This window comes from Schistocerca cancellata, chromosome 8, assembly GCF_023864275.1.
Source record: "Schistocerca cancellata isolate TAMUIC-IGC-003103 chromosome 8, iqSchCanc2.1, whole genome shotgun sequence".
NCBI lineage: Eukaryota > Metazoa > Arthropoda > Insecta > Orthoptera > Acrididae > Schistocerca > Schistocerca cancellata.
The window spans coordinates 407,845,279-407,866,161 of NC_064633.1; the positions used below are offsets into that span (position 1 = coordinate 407,845,279).

The 20,883-nt window shown below is 45.2% G+C and overlaps 1 protein-coding gene across 1 annotated transcript in view; it reads left to right on the top strand.

Annotated features, from left to right (window-relative positions):
* Positions 1–20,883, top strand: part of LOC126094706 (uncharacterized) — a 294,462-nt gene that overhangs the window by 203,593 nt on the left and 69,986 nt on the right. The gene's annotated exons all lie outside the window — the stretch shown is intronic.

Consider the following 20,883-nt stretch of genomic DNA (forward strand, 5'->3'; position numbering starts at 1 on the left):
CCCAATCCATATTCACCTACTATGTTTCCTTCTCTCCCTTTTCCTACTGAGGAATTCCAGTCACCCATGGCTATTAAATTTTCGTCTCCCTTCACTACCTGAATAATTTCTTTTATCTCGTCATACATTTCATCTATTTCTTCATCATCTGCAAAGGTAGTTGGCATATAAACTTGTACTACTGTAGTACGCATGGGCTTTGTGTCTATCTTGGCCACAATAATGCGTTCACTATGCTGTTTGTAGTAGCTAACCCGCACTCCTATTTTTTTATTCATTATTAAACCTACTCCTGCATTACCCATGTTTGATTTTGTATTTATAACCCTGTAATCACCTGACCAAAAGTCTTGTTCCTCCTGCCACCGAACTTCACTAATTCCCACTATATCTAACTTTAACCTATCCATTTCCCTTTTTAAATTCTCTAACCTACCTGCCCGATTAAGGGATCTGACATTCCACGCTCCGATCTGTAGAACGCCAGTTTTCTTTCTCCTGATAACGACGTCCTCCTGAGTAGTCCCCGCCCGGAGATCCGAATGGGGGACTATTTTTCCTCCGGAATATTTTACCCAAGAGGACGCCATCATCATTTAATCATACAGTAGAGCTGCATGTCATCGGGAAAAATTACGGCTGTAGTTTCCCCTTGCTTTCAGCCGTTCGCAGTACCAGCACAGCAAGGCCGTTTTGGTTAATGTTACAAGGCCAGATCAGTCAATCATCCAGACTGTTGCCCCTGAAACTACTGAAAAGGCTGCTGCCCCTCTTCAGGAACCACATGTTTGTCTGGCCTCTCAACAGATACCCCTCCGTTGTGGTTGCACCTACGGTACGGCCATCTGTGTCGCTGAGGCACGCAAGCCTCCCCACCAACGGCAAGGTCCATGGTTCATGGGGGGCTCTTTCACATAGTTTCAATTAACAGGTAATTTCAATCCAACCGCTGTTGTGCATAATAGTAAAATTAGATTTTCAGTATATCGCGCCTTCTAAATTCTTTACACAGACGTGAATGATGGAAACCACTGACACACAACATCTACATCTACATCTACATCCATACGCCGAAAGCCACCTGAAGGTGTGTGGCGGAGGGTAGCTTGAGTACCTCTATCGGTTCTCCCTTCTATTCCAGTCTCGTATTGTTCGTGGAAAGAAAGACTGTCGGTATGCCTCTGTGTGGGCTCTAATCTCTCTGATTTTATCCTCATGGTCTCCTCGCGAAATATACGTAGGAGGGAGCAATACACTGCTTGACTCCTCGGTGAAGGTATGTTCTCAAAACTTCAACAAAAGCCCGCACCGAGCTACTGAGCGTCTGTCTTGCAGAGTCTTCCACTGGAATTTATCTATCATCTCCGTAACGCTTTCACGATTACTAAATGGTCCTGTAACGAAGCGCGCTGCTCTCCGTTGGATCTTCTCTATCTCTTCTATCAACCCAGTCTGGTACGGATCCCACACCGGTGAGCAATATTCAAGCAGTGGGCGAACAAGTGTACTGTAACCTACTTACTTTGTTATCGGACTGCATTTCCTTAGGATTCTTCCAATGAATCGCAGTGTGGCATCTGCTTTATCGACGATTAATTCTCTATGGTCATTCCATTTTAAATCACTCCTAATGCCTACTCCCAGATAATTTATGGAATTAACTGCTTCCAGTTGCTGACGTGCTATATTGTAGCTAAATGATAAAGGATCTTTCTTTCTATGTATCCGCAGCACATTACACTTGTCTACATTGAGATTCAGTTGCCATTCCCTGCACCATGCGTCAATTCGTTGCAGATCCTCCTGCATTTCAGTACAATTTTCCATTGTTACAACCTCTCGATATACTACTGCATCATCCGCAAAAATAATCAGTGAACTTTCGATGTTATCCACGAGGTCATTTATACAGGGTGTTACAAAAAGGTACGGCCAAACTTTCAGGAAACATTCCTCACACACAAATAAAGAAAAGATGTTATGTGAACGTGTGTCCAGAAACGCTTAATTTCCATGTTAGAGCTCATTTTAGTTTCTTCCACCTACGCTCAATGGAGCACGTTATCATGATTTCATACGGGATACTCTACCTGTGCTGCTAGAACATGTGCCTTTACAAGTACAACATGTGGTTCATGCACGATGAAGCTCCTGCACATTTCAGTCGAAGTGTTCGTACGCTTCTCAACAACAGATTCGGTGACCGATGGATTGGAAGAGGCGGACCAATTCGGCCTCCACGCTCTCCTGACCTCAACCCTTTTGACTTTCATTTATGGGGGCATTTGAAAGCTCTTGTCTACGCAACCCCGGTACCAAATGTAGAGACTCTTCGTGCTCGTATTGTGAACGGCTATGATACAATACGCCTTTCTCCAGGGCTGCATCAGGGAGTCCATGCAATGGAGGGTGGATACATGTATCCTCGCTAACGGAGGACATTTTGAACATTTCCTGTAACAAAGTGTTTGAAGTCACGCTGGTACGTTCTGTTGCTGTGTGTTTCCATTCCATGATTAATGTGATTTGAAGAGAAGTAATAAAATGAGCTCTAACATGGAAAGTAAGCGTTTCCGGACACTTGTCCACATAACATATTTTCTTTCTTTGTGTGTGAGGAATGTTTCCTGAAAGTTTGGCCGTGCCTTTTTGTAACACCCTGTATATATTGTAAATAGCAACGGTCCTACGACACTCCCCTGCGGCACACCTGAAATCACTCTTACTTCGAAAGACTTCTCTCCATTGAGAATGACATGCAGCGTTCTGTTATCTAGGAATTCTTCAATCCAATCACACAATTGGTCTGATGGTCCATATGCTCTTACTTTGTTCATTAAACGACTGTGGGGAACTGTATTAAACGCCTTGCGGAAGTCAAGAAACACGGCATCTGCCTGGGAACCCTTGTCTACGGCCCTCTGAGTCTCGTGGACGAATAGCGCGAGCTGGTTTTCACACGATCGTCTTTTTCGAAACCCATGCTGATTCCTACAGAGTAGATTTCTAGTCTCCAGAAAAGTCATTATACTGGCTTGCGCTTGCGTAGAGAATCTAGTCAGCTACAACAGTTGCCGTGTATGTTAAACAGATGGTCGATAGATGGCAACTTCTACTCTATTTTTATAAAAATACCTTCAAAATGGTTTTTAACGAAAACAATAGCTTTAAACTATCTAAAATTATTCACAGTTAGTGGTGAACAAAATCTTGAGAAAATGACGTCTCAATCATTAATTTTGCTTAAGTAATACGGGAGATACGGCGTACTGACAAATCTACATCTACATCTACATCCATACTCCGCAAGCCACCTGACGGTGTGTGGCGGAGGGTACCTTGAGTACCTCTATCGGTTCTCCCTTCTATTCCAGTCTCATATTGTTCGTGGAAAGAAGGATTGTCGGTATGCCTCTGTGTGGGCTCTAATCTCTCTGATTTTATCCTCATGGTGTCTTCGCGAGATATACGTAGGAGGGAGCAATATACTGCTTGACTCTTCGGTGAAGGTTGTTGTTGTTGTGGTCTTCAGTCCTGAGACTGGTTTGATGCAGCTCTCCATGCTACTCTATCCTGTGCAAGCTTCTTCATCTCCCAGTACCTACTGCAACCTACATCCTTCTGAATCTGCTTAGTGTATTGATCTCTTGGTCTCCCTCTACGATTTTTACCCTCCACGCTGCCCTCCAATGCTAAAATTGTGATCCCTCGATGCCTCAGAACATGTCCTACCAACCGATCCCTTCTTCTAGTCAAGTTGTGCCACAAACTTCTCTTCTCCCCAATCCTATTCAATACCTCCTCATTAGTTACGTGATCTACCCACCTTATCTTCAGCATTCTTCTGTAGCACCACATTTCGAAAGCTTCTATTCTCTTCTTGTCCAAACTAGTTATCGTCCATGTCTCACTTCCATACATGGCTACACTCCATACAAATACTTTCAGAAACGACTTCCTGACACCTAAATCTATATTCGATGTTAACAAATTTCTCTTCTTGAGAAACGCTTTCCTTGCCATTGCCAGTCTACATTTTATATCCTCTCTACTTCGACCATCATCGGTTATTTTACTCCCTAAATAGCAAAACTCTTTTACTACTTTAAGTGTCTCATTTCCTAATCTAATTCCCTCAGCATCACCCGACTTAATTTGACTACATTCCATTATCCTCGTTTTGCTTTTGTTGATGAAGGTATGTTCTCGAAACTTTGACAAAAGCCCGTACCGAGCTACTGAGCGTCTCTCCTGCAGAGTCTTCCACTGGAGTTTATCTATCATCTCCGTAACGCTTTCGCGATTACTAAATGATCCTTTAACGAAGCGCGCTGCTCTCCGTTGGATCTTCTCTGTATCTTCTATCAACCCTATCTGGTACGGATCCCACACTGCTGAGCAGTATTCAAGCAGTGGGCGAACAAGCGTACTGTAACCCACTTCCTTTGTTTTCGGATTGCATTTCCTTAGTATTCTTCCAATGAATCTCAGTCTGGCATCTGCTTTACCGCCGATCAACATTATATGATAATTCAATTTTAAATCACTCCTAATGCGTACTCCCAGATAATTTATGGTATTAACTGCTTCCAGTTGCTGACCTGCTATTTTGTAGCTAATTGATAAAGGATCTATCTTTCTGTGTATTCGCAGCACATTACACTTGTCTACATTGAGATTCAATTGCCATTCCCTGCACCATGCGTCAATTCGCTGCAGATCCTCCTGCATTTCAGTACAATTTTCCATTGTTACAACCTCTCCATACACCACAGCATCATCTGCAAAATGCCTCAGTGAACTTCCGATGTCATCCACCAGGTCATTTATGTATATTGTGAACAGCAGCGGTCCTATGACACTCCCCTGCGGCACACCTGAAATCATTCTTACTTCGGAAGACTTCTCTCCATTGAGAATGACATGCTGCGTCCTGTTATCTAGGAACTCCTCAATCCAATCACACAATTGGTCTGATAGTCCATATGCTCTTACTTTGTTCATTAAACGACTGTGGGGAACTGTATCGAACACCTTGCGGAAGTCAAGAAACACGGCATCTACCTGTGAACCCGTGTCTATGGCCCTCTGAGTCTCGTGGACGAATAGCGCGAGCTGGGTTTCACATGACCGTCTTTTTCGAAACCCATGCTGATTCCTACAGAGTAGATTTCTAGTCTCCAGAAAAGTCATTATACTCGAACACAATACGTGTTCCAAAATTCTACAACTGATCGACGTTAGAGATATAGGTCTATAGTTCTGCACATCTGTTCGACGTCCCTTCTTGAAAACGGGAATGACCTGTGCCCTTTTCCAATCCTTTGGAACGCTACGCTCTTCTAGAGACCTACGGTACACCGCTGCAAGAAGGGGGGCAAGTTCCTTCGCGTACTCCGTGTAAAATCGAACTGGTATCCCATCAGGTCCAGAGGCCTTTCCTCTTTTGAGCGATTTTAATTGTTTCTCTATCCCTCTGTCGTCTATTTCGATATCTACCATTTTGTCATCTGTGCGACAATCTAGAGAAGGAACTACAGTGCAGTCTTCCTCTGTGAAACAACTTTGGAAAAAGACATTTAGTATTTCGGCCTTTAGTCTGTCATCCTCTGTTTCAGTACCGTTTTGGTCACAGAGTGTCTGGACATTTTGTTTTGATCCACCTACCGCTTTGACATCAGACCAAAATTTCTTAGGATTTTCTGCCAAGTCAGTACACAGAACTTTACTTTCGAATTCATTGAACGCCTCTCGCATAGCCCTCCTCACACTACATTTGGCTTCGCGCAATTTTTGTTTGTCTGCAAAGCTTTGGCTATGTTTAAGTTTGCTGTGAAGTTCCCTTTGCTTCCGCAGCAGTTTTCTAACTCGGTTGTTGTACCACGGTGGCTCTTTTCCATCTCTTACGATCTTGCTTGGCACATACTCATCTAACGCATAATGTACGATGGTTTTGAACTTCGTCCACTGATCCTCAACACTATCTGTACTTGAGACAAAACTTTTGTGTTGAGCCAACAGGTACTCTGAAATCTGCTTTTTGGCACTTTTTCTAAACAGAAAAATCTTCCTACCCTTTTTAATATTTCTATTTACGGCTGAAATCATCGATGCCGTAACCGCTTTATGATCGCTGATTCCCTGTTCTGCGTTAACTTTTTCAAATAGTTCGGGTCTGTTTGTCACCAGAAGGTCTAATATGTTATCGCCACGAGTCGGTTCTCTGTTTAACTGCTCAACGTAGTTTTCAGATAAAGCACTTAAAAAAATTTCACTGGATTCTTTGTCCCTGCCACCCGTTATTAACGTTTTAGTCTCCCAGTCTATATCCGGCAAATTAAAATCTCCACCCAGAACTATAACATGGTGGGGAAAACTACTCGAAATATTTTCCAAATTATCCTTCAGGTGCTCAGCCACAACAGCTGCTGAGCCAGGGGGCCTGTAGAGACATCCAATTACCATGTCTGAGCCTGCTTTAACCGTGACCTTCACCCAAATCATTTCACATTTCGGATCTCCGTCAATTTCCTTCGATACTATTGCACTTCTTATCGCTATAAACACGCCTCCCCCTTCACTGTCCAGCCTGTCTCTGCGGTATACATTCCAATCTGAGTTTAGGATTTCATTACTGTTTACGTCTGGTTTCAGCCAACTTTCTGTCCCTAGTACTATATGGGCGTTGTGACCGTTTATATATGAGAGCAGTTCTGGGACCTTTCTATAGACGCTCCTGCAGTTTACTATTAGCACATTAATATTGTTATTCCCTGTTGCATTTTGCCTACTCCTACCTTGCCGCGTCTCAGGAGGCGTCTTGTCGGGCCTAGGGAGGGAATTCTCTAACCTAAAAAGCCCCCATGTGCACTCCACACGTACTCCGCTACCCTTGTAGCCGCTTCCGGCGTGTAGTGCACGCCTGACCTATTCAGGGGGACTCTACATTTCTCCACCCGATAGCGGAGGTCGAGAAATTTGCACCCCAGATCACTTCCTGAACCTCTGCTTTAAGCCTTCCACTCGGCTCCAAACCAGAGGACCGCGATCGGTTCTGGGAACGATACTACAAATAGTTAGCTCTGATTCCACTCCTCGAGCGAGGCTTTCCGCCTTCACCAATTCCGCCTACCGCCTGTACGAACTGAGGATGACCTCTGAACCCAGACGGTAATACATATGATTACATCAGTATATTATATTGTATCTAAACTGCTGAGGTTTGCCGGTAACATTTTGATTCTGCCAGACACGTAATAGCAACGGACTTGGAACACAAGTTGAACGGAATGGACAGCGTCTTGAAAAGAGATCACAAGATGAATATCAACGAATGTAGAATTAGGGTAATGGAGTGTGAGCGAAAGAAATCTGGTGACGCTGAGGCAGCGAGACTAGGAAATTAGCATTAAAAGTATTAGATAAATTTTGCTATTTGGACAGCAAAATAACTGACGATGTTAGAAGAACGCAGGCTATAAAATGCTAGACGAACATTGCTGTTAGGGTAACAAAATAACTGATGATGTCAGAATAACACACGATATAAAATGCAGACTGGCAACAGCAAGATAGCATTTCTGAAATATGGTGTTACAAAAGAATATTGAAGGTTCGAGTACAGATCAGATGACCAGTGAAGAGGAACAGGATTGAGACGGTGACAAAATATATTAATGGCACAACTTGACTTATAGCAGGATGAGATTGATAGGACACTACCTGAGGCAACAAGTAGCAAGTCAAATTGCTAGTGGGAGGGGGGCGGGGAGGAAGGTCTGTTCAGGTAAAAATTGTAGAAGGAGATCAGGGATCGACTACATCAAGCAGGTTCAAGTGGATGTAGGTTGCAGTAATTATACAGAGATGAAGTCAACTTGCACAGGATAGACAGGCATGGAAAGCTGCACCAAACCAAACTTCGTACTGAAGACCACAACAACAACAACATCTCGATCTTCCAATTGCGCTAGGGTGAACTTCCTGTGCCCTTCGTACTGAAGACCACAACAACAACAACATCTCGATCTTCCAATTGCGCTAGGGTGAACTTCCTGTGCCCTGCATTATTTCGTCCGTCCAACAAGTCGTTGATCAGCTAAGAATGCTGGGCAGCATTGCCTCAAGAGCAAAATGTTTCGAGAGCAGCGGGACAAGTTGCTAGCGAGACACAGTATCGGGCCAGTTCTGCGAGAACCGGCTGCGTGGCTCAGCAGACCAGAGGAGACGTAAGGTGCTGTCCTGAAGTGGGTCGCCTTTGGCATGCTGTTACACTGTATCACAAGGGGAGCAGAGCGCCTCTCGTGATCGCTGTGAAACGGTTCCCTCTGCTCTGTTTTATATGTCCATCCCTGTGACAAATGGTTACAGGGACTTCGACTGTTCAATGTGAAATAAAAATTAAAACACCTGCAGCCTTCTATTCTGCGTTTAATTTATGTACGCAACGGGTCGCCGGTTGATGAACGAAGGGCTAGAGTCGTGTAAATCGGGGATCAATGGACTCCGGTTATTTAATTTTGGCTACTCTTATGACTGCACACGAGATCGGATTCCTCCGAATTTACGTTGGTCAGTGGCCCAGAAGATGGTATAATGGAACACCGAAACTGGTTGCGTGAATAAATTAAATCAAAAGAGATAACTGCAGGTGTTTTCATTTCAGTCTACTTTACTTATGTGAATATACATATTGTACTTCAGCAACATTAATCTTATAATGAGATGTCTCGAACTGAATTATCTGCTTCATGCCAACTAGCGTGGATTCCGAAAATATCTGGATGCGAAACCTAGCTCGCGGTTTTCTCATATGACATCGAAGGTATGGATCTAGGAAATCAAGTAACTTCAATAGTCCTTCGCTTCCAAAAAAAACACGTAAATCGGTACCACGCCAAATTTCATCAACCACAGTACTATTATACGCGGTGTTAAACGAAATTTGTGGCCGGACTGGGAACTTCTTGGGAGGATTGACACAGCGAATTATCTTGGATGAACAAATGGTTCTGAGCACTATGGGACTTAGCCGGCCGGGGTGGCCGAGCGGTTCTAGGCGCTACAGTCTGGAACCGCGCGACCGCTACGGTCGCAGGTTCGAATCCTGCCTCGGGCATGGATGTGTGTGATGTCCTTAGGTTAGTTAGGTTTAAGTAGTTGTAAGTTCTAGGGGACTGATGACCTTAGAAGTTAAGTCCCATAGTGCTCAGAGCCATTTTGAACTATGGGACTTAACTGCTGAGGTCATCAGTCCCTTAGAACTTAGAACTACTTAAACCTAACTAACCTAAGGACATCACACACATCCATGCCCAAGGCAGGATTCGAACCTGCGACCGTAGCTGTCGCACGGTTCCAGACTGTAGCGCCTAGAACCGCTTTGCCACTTCGGCCGGCTATCTTGGATGGACAGTTGTATACATACTTCATACTAACTTCAGGTATGCCACTGGGAAGTGTTTTGGGACACATGCTGTTCATGTTGAATGTTAATGGCCAGGAAGATAATAGTAATCTCAGACTTTTCCCAGATGACACAGCTTCAGGGATATTCAGTCAAATCATGATAAGATTTCAAAGTAATGCAAAGATTGGCAACTTGCTTTAAATCTCCAAATATGTTAAACTGAGAGCACCTCACAAAACGCAGAAATGACGTATCCTATAACTACAGTATCAGTGAGTTACCATAGTAATTAAGCATCTTATATACAATGAAGAGCTAAAGAAACTGATTCACCTGCCTAATATCGTTTAGGGCCCCCGCGAGCACGCAGAAGTGCCACAACACGACGTGGAATGGACTCGACTAATGTCTGAAGTAGTGCCGTAGGGAACTGACACCATGAATCCTGCAGGGCTGTCCATAAATCCGTAAGAACACGAGAGCATGAAGATCTCTTCTGAACAGCATGTTGCAAGGCATCTCAGATATGCTCAATAATGATAATGTCTGGGGATATTGGTGCCAACGGAAGTGTTGAAATTCAGAAGAGTGTTCTGGAGTCACTCTGTACCAATTGTGGACGTGTGGGGTGTTGCATTTTCCTGCTGGAATTGTCCACGTCCGTCGGAGTGCACAATGGACTTAAATGGATGAAGGTGGTCAGACATTATGCTTACTTACGTGTCACCTGTCAGAGTCGTATCTAGACGTATCAGGGTCCCATATCAATCCAACTACACAGCCCCACAACATTACTGAGCCTCCACCAGCTTGAATAGTCCCCTGCTGACATGGTGTGTCCATGGATTAATGAGGTTGTCTCCATACCCGTACACGTCCATCCACTCGATACAATCTGAAACGAGACTCGTCCGATCAGGCAACATGTCTCCAGTCATCAACAGTCCAATGTCGGTTTTGACGGGCCCAAGCAAGGCGTAAAGCTTTGTGTCGTGCAGTCATGAAGGGTACACGAGTGGGCCTACGGCTACGAAAGCCCATATCGATGATGTTTCGTTGAATGGTTTGCACGCTGACACTTGTTGATGGCCCAGCATTGAAATCTGCAGCAATTTGCGGAAGGGTTGCGCTACTGTCACGTTGAACAATTCCCTTCAGTCGTCGTTGGTCCCGATTTCTCCTTGTCTTGCTTCTTATGGTGAGAGTCCACAGTATTATTTTTGTGAGGTGAGCTGTGACAAGGCTAGCTACACCTCGTCTAGTGGAACTGCTTGGTTCGATACCTGGAACGGATAGACTTTCTTGAGGTGATATGCATTGATTATCAACCTCAGGAGCAGGTTGTGATTACATAAAATGCGCATTGGAGACATTTTCATCCAATGGGTCAGTTATTGTGGATTTAAACCCATTGGATGAAAATGTCTCCAAAGCGCATTTTATGCAATCATAACCTGCTCCTGAGGTTGAGGTTGGTAACCAATGCATAGCACCTAAAGAAAGTCTACCCGTGCCTGGTATCTCGTGGCTATCTAAAATCAGGAGCACTAGATCGTCGTTGGGTCGTTTGACAATATTGATGAAGTGCTGGAACCATTTCGGAACAAGTCCAGCTATATCCGCCCTGAAGGATGAGCTGCTGCGATTGTACCTGTAGGATTTTCGTCGAGTAATTCAGCCTTCAGGTTCTTGCGTGGATAAATCATCATGGGCGGAATAAATTGTCCGTATGCGGACATGCACAAGAGTCACAAGAAAACCACGGACAGCAGAAGATAATCGGTGAATTTGACGTCTGCTTTTTACAGGAACAACTTTCCCGCGTTTATGCTGAACTTCAAAAAAATTGGTTCAAATGGCTCTGAGCACTATGGGACTTAACATCTTAGGTCATCAGTCCCCTAGAACTAAGAACTACTTAAACCTAACTAACCTAAGGACATCACACACACCCATGCCCGAGGCAGGATTCGAACCTGCGACCGTAGCAGTGCCGCGGCTCCGGACTGAAGCGCCTAGAACCGCACGGCCACCGCGGCCGGCTTATGCTGAACTAATGTTAAGCCTGTTTCATTAGCGTTAAAGATTTTCATAGTATGGTGTTTCGTTACCTCCATTTTTCGCTTCTGGAATCCCATAAAATTTGTACATATTTTCCTTTGAGAATCCTTCAATTGTAGCTTTAGATAGCAGTTGCGACGTTGTGAAGGAGGTATCAGGATGGCGTCTCATGAACAGTCGCAAGTATAATCTGTGTCCTTGTTGAGACTTAAAATCATGCTCAATATTATTCCTAATGGCTAGCTGAAAAGCCAAACGTTTAACTTCATCGATAGCTGAACCGTAATATTTTTCTCCTTTGCTTTATAGTGCTCGATGAGCTGAGCTTCTATCTTGGGAGGTAAAATAGTTGTACGGTCTAGTGCAACATTAAAAACATTTGCAGATTCAGCGTTTTTCAACTACAGAGTCTTCACATACTTCTTGTTGTTCCGGTTATCCCCCACTCAGATACCGCTTGTGTAACAGGCACATGTTCCTCTTGCACAGCTTTAATTTCAGTAATCGCAGTGAGCATTGCGTTTTTATCCCAGCTACTTAATTTGCCCAAATATGACCCTGTGGCCTTAATTAGATCCGGCATGGGGCATGGAGGGAAGATTAAGAGTAAGGCCTGCATTGAAAATGGCGCTTGATTTCCAAAGCTAGATAGAGTGGCCATATTTGGGTAAGAGGCTATGTTTGGATACCTTATCTTACACAAAGAAGGGAAGCACGAATGGCCAAAAATTTGTTTGGCTCAAGGGAAAAGTTGAGAACTTGAACTCTTAGACGCTTATAGATAGACGTTAACTTTCCCGCAAAAGCATACTTATATACACTCCTGGAAATGGAAAAAAGAACACATTGACACCGGTGTGTCAGACCCACCATACTTGCTCCGGACACTGCGAGAGGGCTGTACAAGCAATGATCACACGCACGGCACAGCGGACACACCAGGAACCGCGGTGTTGGCCGTCGAATGGCGCTAGCTGCGCAGCATTTGTGCACCGCCGCCGTCAGTGTCAGCCAGTTTGCCGTGGCATACGGAGCTCCATCACAGTCTTTAACACTGGTAGCATGCCGCGACAGCGTGGACGTGAACCGTATGTGCAGTTGACGGACTTTGAGCGAGGGCGTATAGTGGGCATGCGGGAGGCCGGGTGGACGTACCGCCGAATTGCTCAACACGTGGGGCGTGAGGTCTCCACAGTACATCGATGTTGTCGCCAGTGGTCGGCGGAAGGTGCACGTGCCCGTCGACCTGGGACCGGACCGCAGCGACGCACGGATGCACGCCAAGAGCGTAGGATCCTACGCAGTGCCGTAGGGGACCGCACCGCCACTTCCCAGGAAATTAGGGACACTGTTGCTCCCGGAGTATCGGCGAGGACCATTCGCAACCGTCTCCATGGAGCTGGGCTACGGTCCCGCACACCGTTAGGCCGTCTTCCGCTCACGCCCCAACATCGTGCAGCCCGCCTCCAGTGGTGTCGCGACAGGCGTGAATGGAGGGACGAATGGAGACGTGTCGTCTTCAGCGAAGAGAGTCGCTTCTGCCTTGGTGTCAATGATGGTCGTATGCGTGTTTGGCGCCGTGCAGGTGAGCGCCACAATCAGGACTGCATACGACCGAGGCACACAGGGCCAACACCCGGCATCATGGTGTGGGGAGCGATCTCCTACACTGGTCGTACACCACTGGTGATCGTCGAGGGGACACTGAATAGTGCACGGTACATCCGAACCGTCATCGAACCCATCGTTCTACCATTCCTAGACCGGCAAGGGAACTTGCTGTTCCAACAGGACAATGCACGTCCGCATGTATCCCGTGCCACCCAACGTGCTCTAGAAGGTGTAAGTCAACTACCCTGGCCAGCAAGATCTCCGGATCTGTCCCCCATTGAGCATGTTTGGGACTGGATGAAGCGTCGTCTCACGCGGTCTGCACGTCCAGCACGAACGCTGGTCCAACTGAGGCGTCAGGTGGAAATGGCATGGCAAGCCGTTCCACAGGACTACATCCAGCATCTCTACGATCGTCTCCATGGGAGAATAGCAGCCTGCATTGCTGCGAAAGGTGGATATACATTGTACTAGTGCCGACATTGTGCATGCTCTGTTGCCTGTGTCTATGTGCCTGTGGTTCTGTCAGTGTGATCATGTGATGTATCTGACCCCAGGAATGTGTCAATAAAGTTTCCCCTTCCTGGGACAATGAATTCACGGTGTTCTTATTTCAATTTCCAGGAGCGTAGTTCCAAGAACCAGTAGTAAATGAGGAATCTAGGACGTTATACTGATTCAAAGGCATGGTTAGGCTAATTACAGCACGCACAGAGGCTTTAAAGAGGCAATCTTCCCGCGTTCCGCACGCGAATGCGACGGGAAGAAGCCTTAGCACACGGCAGAATGAGAAATACGCCCTGACATGCATTTCTCAGTGTTTGCGGCGTATGGATGTACCTGTGGATGTTGTGTGCGTAACACTTTGTCGTCTAACTACTTCCCAAATATTGGTATGGTTATGATGTGTGCACCGGGTGGATATTCTGGATGGTCGAATGCTGAACAAGAGACTCAGTGAGGAAGTCTGTTTATTTTGTTATCTCGGAAGTAAATGAAAAGTACAGAACGAAGATGTAGAAATATCATGGATTGCATAAGGCAGTAGGACTTGCTTTAAGAATAATAAGCTGCTGACATCTAGAAATATAACTCTTGAACCGACAAAAAGATTCACGAAAAGCTGTCGGAGTACAGCTGTTTATGGGGGCGAAACATGGACAGTGGAGAACACAGAAATGAAGCGATCTGAAGCCTCTGATATATTAAAGATCAAATGGATTAATAGAAACTTGCAACTATTCAGTGAGAAAAAAATGCATAGTAACAAACGAAATAAATCGAAGAGAAGGAGTTTCCTTGCACGTATGAGTAATTCATCGTAAGCAGTAGCAGAAAATTGTAGTTGATATCACTGTGGAAAGAAAGAAAAGCAGGGGCGAGCTTAGATACAGAAAATCTATAAAATGGAACCGAAATTGCCTGTCAATAACGCTCATCACATCGTACGAATAGAAAGCCAGTTGTGTTCCACAGTAACGATACTTTCAAATCCTAGATGGTTTTGTCAACAGATCGATTTCTTCGAAATATATCCAAACATTTGAATGTAGTATATAGCTTATGTTTCAAAATCATGCTAAAATCGATGTAAATAATATCGCTTCTATTTTATTTTATGTGGATTGGTGTGACCCGTGCAAATTTGCGGTCCTGAACACACAGATCTTTCGTCGACCGAGAGATTGTACACGACTGCTAAAATTGAGCTATTTCGTTAGCATATTCTAAAAAAGAACTTAACTGATAATCATTTGGACCATTTATTAAATTACTTAAGTTGCTCGACTGTACTAAGGGAATCTACTTTTAAATTGCTTATCGTTGTCACTAAAGAATAATGATTGGGTGGTAACATACCCCTGTTTCCCTTTATGTCAGTATGTCGAACACTGTCTAGGTAAAATCGAGGACTGCTTCAAAAGGACAGCTCGTGGCTTCAGAAGAAATATGCTGCGACCCATTTTAAATATTCCGTTATGAAATTTCCGGGCAGGTTTAAAATTGTGTGCTGCACCGACACTTGACTCTCGACGTGCTCTTTCGCTATCTCGGACAACATTCTACCTACTCAGTCATCCGGGAAGGCCTGTCTCAAGGTTTTGAGTCGAACACCAACTCACTCTCGTAGTTTCTAGACTCCGCAGTCGTTCTCCTTCATACCTTGCCGGTGTAACACTGCTGGGTGAAAGCTTTCTAAGCAACATGTTGTATGGAACTTCCTGCAAGATTAAAACTGTACGGCGAACCGAGGCTCGAACCTAGGACCTTTTCCTTTCGCAGGCATTGGTACTACCGATGGAGGTGTTGTGTTCAAAAACGACTAACGACGCCCTCAAATCTTCACTTCGCCAGTGCCTCTCTCCAGCCTCTTGCGTGCTTTATAGGACTAGCACTCCACTGCAGAGTGAAAATTAATCCTGGAATTAATCTCTGCAGTATTCTTTCTTCCAGGAGTTCTAGTCGCGCAAGGTATGTAGGGGAACTTCTGAGAAGTTTGGAAGGTAGGAGATGATGTACCTTAAAGGCGCTACAGTCTGGAACCGCGCGCCCGCTACGCTCGCAGGTTCGAATCCTGCCTCGGGCATGGATGTGTGTGATGTCCTTAGGTTAGTTAGGTTTACGTAGTTCTAAGTTCCAGGGGACTGATTACCTTAGAAGTTAAGTCCCATAGCGCTCAGAGGCATTTGAACCATTTGATGATGTACTGGCGGAAGTGAAGCTGTGAGGGGTGATGGTGTGGCATGCTCGGATAGCTCAGTCCGAAGATCACTTGTACGCGAGGTTCGATTCACAGTCTGGTACACAGTTTTAATCTGACATGTAGTTTCAGATCAGCTGCACAGCAAAAATTCCTTCTAAAATGCGTTGTATGTGTAAACAGTATATATACACACACGATTCATCACAATAATGTGGTCACTACCTATTTTCGACGTCAACGCGTAATATCCACTCACAAACGGCAGGGCCGCACATGGTAGCCGTGTGGTATAAGGCGCCTTGTCATGGTCCGCGCGTCTCCCACAGTCGGAGGTTGGAGTCCTCCCTCGGGCATGGGTGTGTGTGTGTTGTCCTTAGCGTAAGTTAGTTTCAGTTAGTTTAGGTAGCGCGTAAGCTTAGGGACAGGTGACCTTAGCAGTTTGGTCCCATAAGACCTTACCACAAATTTCCAAATTTTACAGACGGCAGGTGGCCGCACTATCTGTGGAGAGTATGCGAGTATAAAGCGTGTCCAAGGACGCTGCAGACTCCTAACTAAGGTACGAGCATATGGGATTGGTTCCCAAGTATGTGAGTGGCTCGGACACTTCTTAAGTAATAGAACCCAGTACGTTGTCCTCGATGGTGAGTGTTCATCGGAGGTGAGGGTATCATCTGGATTGTCCCAGGGAAGTGTGGTAGGTCCGCTGTTGTTTTCTATCTACATAAATGATCTTTTGGATAGGGTGGATAGCAATGTGCGGCTGTTTGCTGATGATGCTGTGGTGTACGGGAAGGTGTCGTCGTTGAGTGACTGTAGGAGGATACAAGATGTCTTGGACAGGATTTGTGATTGGTGTAAAGAATGGCACCTAACTCTAAGAATAGTTAAATGTAAATTAATGCAGATGAATAGGAAAAAGAATTCTGTAATGTTTGAATACTCCAGTAGTAGTGTAGCGCTTGACACAGTCAAGTCGATTAAATATTTGGGTGTAACATTGCAGAGCAATATGAAGTGGGACAAGCATGTAATGGCAGTTGTGGGGAAGGAGGATAGTCGTCTTCCTTTCATTGGTAGAATTTTGGGAAGATGTGGTTCATCTGAAAAGGAGACCGCTTATAAAACACTAATACGACCTATTCTTGAGTACTGCTCGAGCGTTTGGGATCCCTATCAGGTCGGATTGAGGGAGGACATAGAAGCAATTCAGAGGCGGGCTGCTAGATTTGTTACTGGTAAGTTTGATCATCACGTGAGTGTTACGGAAATGCTTCAGGAACTCGGGTGGGAGTCTCTGGAGGAAAGGAGGCGTTATTTTCATGAATCGCTACTGAGAAAATTTAGAGAACCAGCATTTGAGGCCGAATACAGTTCAATTTTACTGCCGCCAACTTACATTTCGCGGAAAGACCACAACGATAAGATAAGAGAGATTAGGGCTCGTACAGAGGCGTATAGGCAGTCATTTCTCCCTCGTTCTGTTTTGGAGTGAAACAGGGAGAGAAGATGCTAGTTGTGGTACGAGGTACCCTCCGCCACGAACCGTATGGTGGATTGCGGAGTATGTATGTAGATGTAGATGTAGAAGCAGACGTCCAAATGGGCATGATCATTGGCTTTCGGGCTAAGGGTAGAAGCATTTCCGAAACGGCTAAGTTTGTAAGCTGTTCGTATGTTGCCAGCCGGTGTGGCCGTGCGGTTTAGACGCTTCAGTCTGGAACCGCGTGACCGCTACGGTCGCAGGTTCGAATCCTGCCTCGGGCATGGATGTGTGTGATGTACTTAGGTTAGTTAGGTTTAATTAGTTCTAAGTTCTAGGCGACTGATGACCTCAGAAGTTAAGTCGCATAGTGCTCAGAACCATTTGAACCATTTTGTTCGTATGCTGACGTGTTTAAAGTGTAACGTGCATGGTAAAATGGCTCTATCCAAAACAGGCGCTGAGGCAACTATGGTGCACCACGGACCATAGATAACAGGGAAGAACGACAGCTGCGTAGATGTTTTAGGGCGAACAGATGTGCAATAGCTGAGCAACTAAGAGTGCAGGTGAATCAAGGGGCTACCAACAGTGTCTCCTCATCCACTGTACGTCGAACGTTGTTGCATGTGGTCACCGCAGCAGGCTACTGGTTCGTGCACCCATGCTGACTGCTGTTCATCGGAGACGAAAGCCGGAGTTTGATCGCCAAGACTGCAACTTGACGTCCACTGAGTGACGTCGGGTGACCTTTTCAGGTGAATCACTCTTTATGCTCCATCGGCGTGAAACGTCTGAAAGCAAACACCTTCTAACAATTGTCGGAAGCGTCCAGGCCGAAGAAGGGAGCTTTTTGGCCCGGGAGACGTTTTCGTGGCATTCCCTGGGTGATCTCGTCATTCTGGAAGGAACAGTGCATCAACAGAAATATTCATCTATCCTTGGAGACCATGTCCACCCATGCAATTTGTTTTTCCTCGGCACGAGGCCATTTACCAGGAGGACAAAGCAACATGTCACATAGCTCGCAGTGTACGTGCGTGGTTCGCAGAACACCAGGATGAGTTTACCGTACTCTCCTGGCCACCAATCCCAATCGAGAGTCTGTGGGACCACCACAATCGGGCTGCCTGCGCCATGGATCCCCAACCGAGAAACCTAGTTTGGCCATGGCACAGGGGTCGACATGATTTCACATCCCTGTCGGTGCCTTCCAGAACGTCAATGACCCTGTTCCTGCAGGGCTCCCATCATTCCGCACTTCAGATGATGATTATTCAGACTTTTGATAGGTGGTCACATTAATGTGACTGGACAGTGTAATATTACAAAAAATTTGAAGTGTCCATAACTACACACATTTAAGAAAGCAAATTCCTTTGCTTGAGGTGTCTCACAGTGCTGTCACTTAGCAAAAATAGCGCAGGATTCTACCAGAATCACATTGACCCATATTTAAAACCTTAAAAGATATAATGGACTGAGACCTGCGAAGATAAAGAATATTACCGAAACGGAAGTACGTAGGATACTTAGAGATAAGGTCAGTTAAACAGAATGGGATGCTCCTGATATATGCAGAACATCATGAATTTCTTCCTAACGTCAGAGAGTGACTAAAGAGATTTCTTCACCAGTCGAGCGGAGTGCTACATTTCCTGTAAGGTTGTGCACCACGTTCTACATATCAGTAAAAAATTAAAGGACATATGAATGATAGCTGCGGCTGCGGCAGTGTGGATACTCCAGTGCACATTTTGTATGAATTGTGCGCTCCGTGAAGATGCGGCGATCGAAGATTGTCAGCCGTTAAGGACGCTGGACCCCAAAGCAGTATTGAGGAACTGGTCGACCTGGCGCATCTAGAACGATGTCGCAGTCGCAGTATCCAGGAAGGCCAAAAAGAAGCTCATAAGATATACAACCAGACAGCAGCATGCAGCGATGGCAGCATTGCAACGTTTTGTTCAGATGGAAATAATCACTCAAGGGAACAGTCTTCAAGACTGCCAATATCGTTAGTGCAAACGTTTTCGGAAATGTGGATTTTGAGAAGTTACACTAAAAAGTGGAAGCGATTGCTACAGTGTAAACAGTACCGATGGGCTGCACCAACCCTAGGAATACAGATCGTGGATGGAGCCGGTAGCGGAAGCATCCTTCAGTAGTTTAGTTGTGTTACACTGCCCGACAAAGAAAAAGTGAAGCACCCAGAAGACATGGTCGAACTTCAATGTAACTTCCTACACACACCATTGACGGGTGTGTAAATGATTAAGAGTCGCAATTCTCTATGACAGATAGGATGGTCACCAGAGTGCATCAGTGTTGTTTGTGTTTAGTGTTGCCAGCAAACCCGGTATGGTATATAAGGAGCGAAATCTGTCAGATATCGAGTGATCACTGTGAAGGACATGAAGGTGGCGAATACTCGTGAGACAGTGTTAATAGCACCTGGAAGAGTTTAAAGGGGACATCATTGTGGATCACCGTTTAGCTGGCTGGTCAAATCGTGCAAAATCCAGATCTATGGGACATTCGGCTGTGACAATGGCCCGATATTGGACGGCTGATGGATGACTTCGCATTGTGTTAAGCGTTGATTTGCTGTTCTGCACTACCCTGGGTGACCATTGTCGACGAGTACGGCGGCGGCCTGAGGAGAGATCCCAATATTCCAATGTTTTGGAGAGAGGCAGCGCTGTTACTGCTGTGGAGAGCCATCAAGTGTGATTTCTAGTCTCGGCTGGTAACGACTGAGGAAACTCCGGCGGCACACTGGTACGCCACGGACATCCTGCATCTTCGTGTGTTACCTCTCCTGTGACAGTAATGTAGTGCCATTTTTCAACAAGATAATGCTCGTTCACTCATGACACGTGTCGTTATGAACTGTCTGCTTGATGTTGTGGTATTCCTGTGACCAGTAAGAGCCTCAGATCTGCCCCAGATAGAACATGCGTGTGACCAACTCGGATATTATATCAGTATCCAGGAATTACTGACTGGTTGTACAGTTGTGGGCCAGCTCACCTCAGAACAGGATACAACGGCTTGAAACAGTTGTGCATCCAGGCCAGAGGGGGTGCAGCGTCGCACTGATAAATGGTCTCGTATTGCCAATGTCTTCGTTAAGGATGACTGGATTTTGTAATCGCTGAAATAATGTCACGTATTCCCTCAAGTTGCATTTCGTTTCCTCCTCTCCTTCTGGGTGGTCCAATTTTTTTTTCTGGCGTTGTGCAAGTAAACTAAGATCATGAAAGAACAATAAGAAAAATGTACCGATTGTTGTCATAGAAGCAGCTACCAGCGGTAGTCATAATTACATAGCTTTTATTATACACGACTGAGTGCTTTTGTATGGCTTTTTAGCTTACAGGATAATAAGTCGTAATTGTGAAGAATAAATAAATGACCGAAACACGACTAATCATGTTACTGTAGTAAAAGATAGCGACGAAATATTTAACTGAGTTACTTCCTTGAATATTTTGAAAACGAAACAATTATGAACCTCAGAGGTACCCCTAGACCAAGTGTGGACGGGCATGGTACTGCCAACAATCCATGTACATCTTGAGATCAGAATGATGACATATTTCCCTGTTGTCT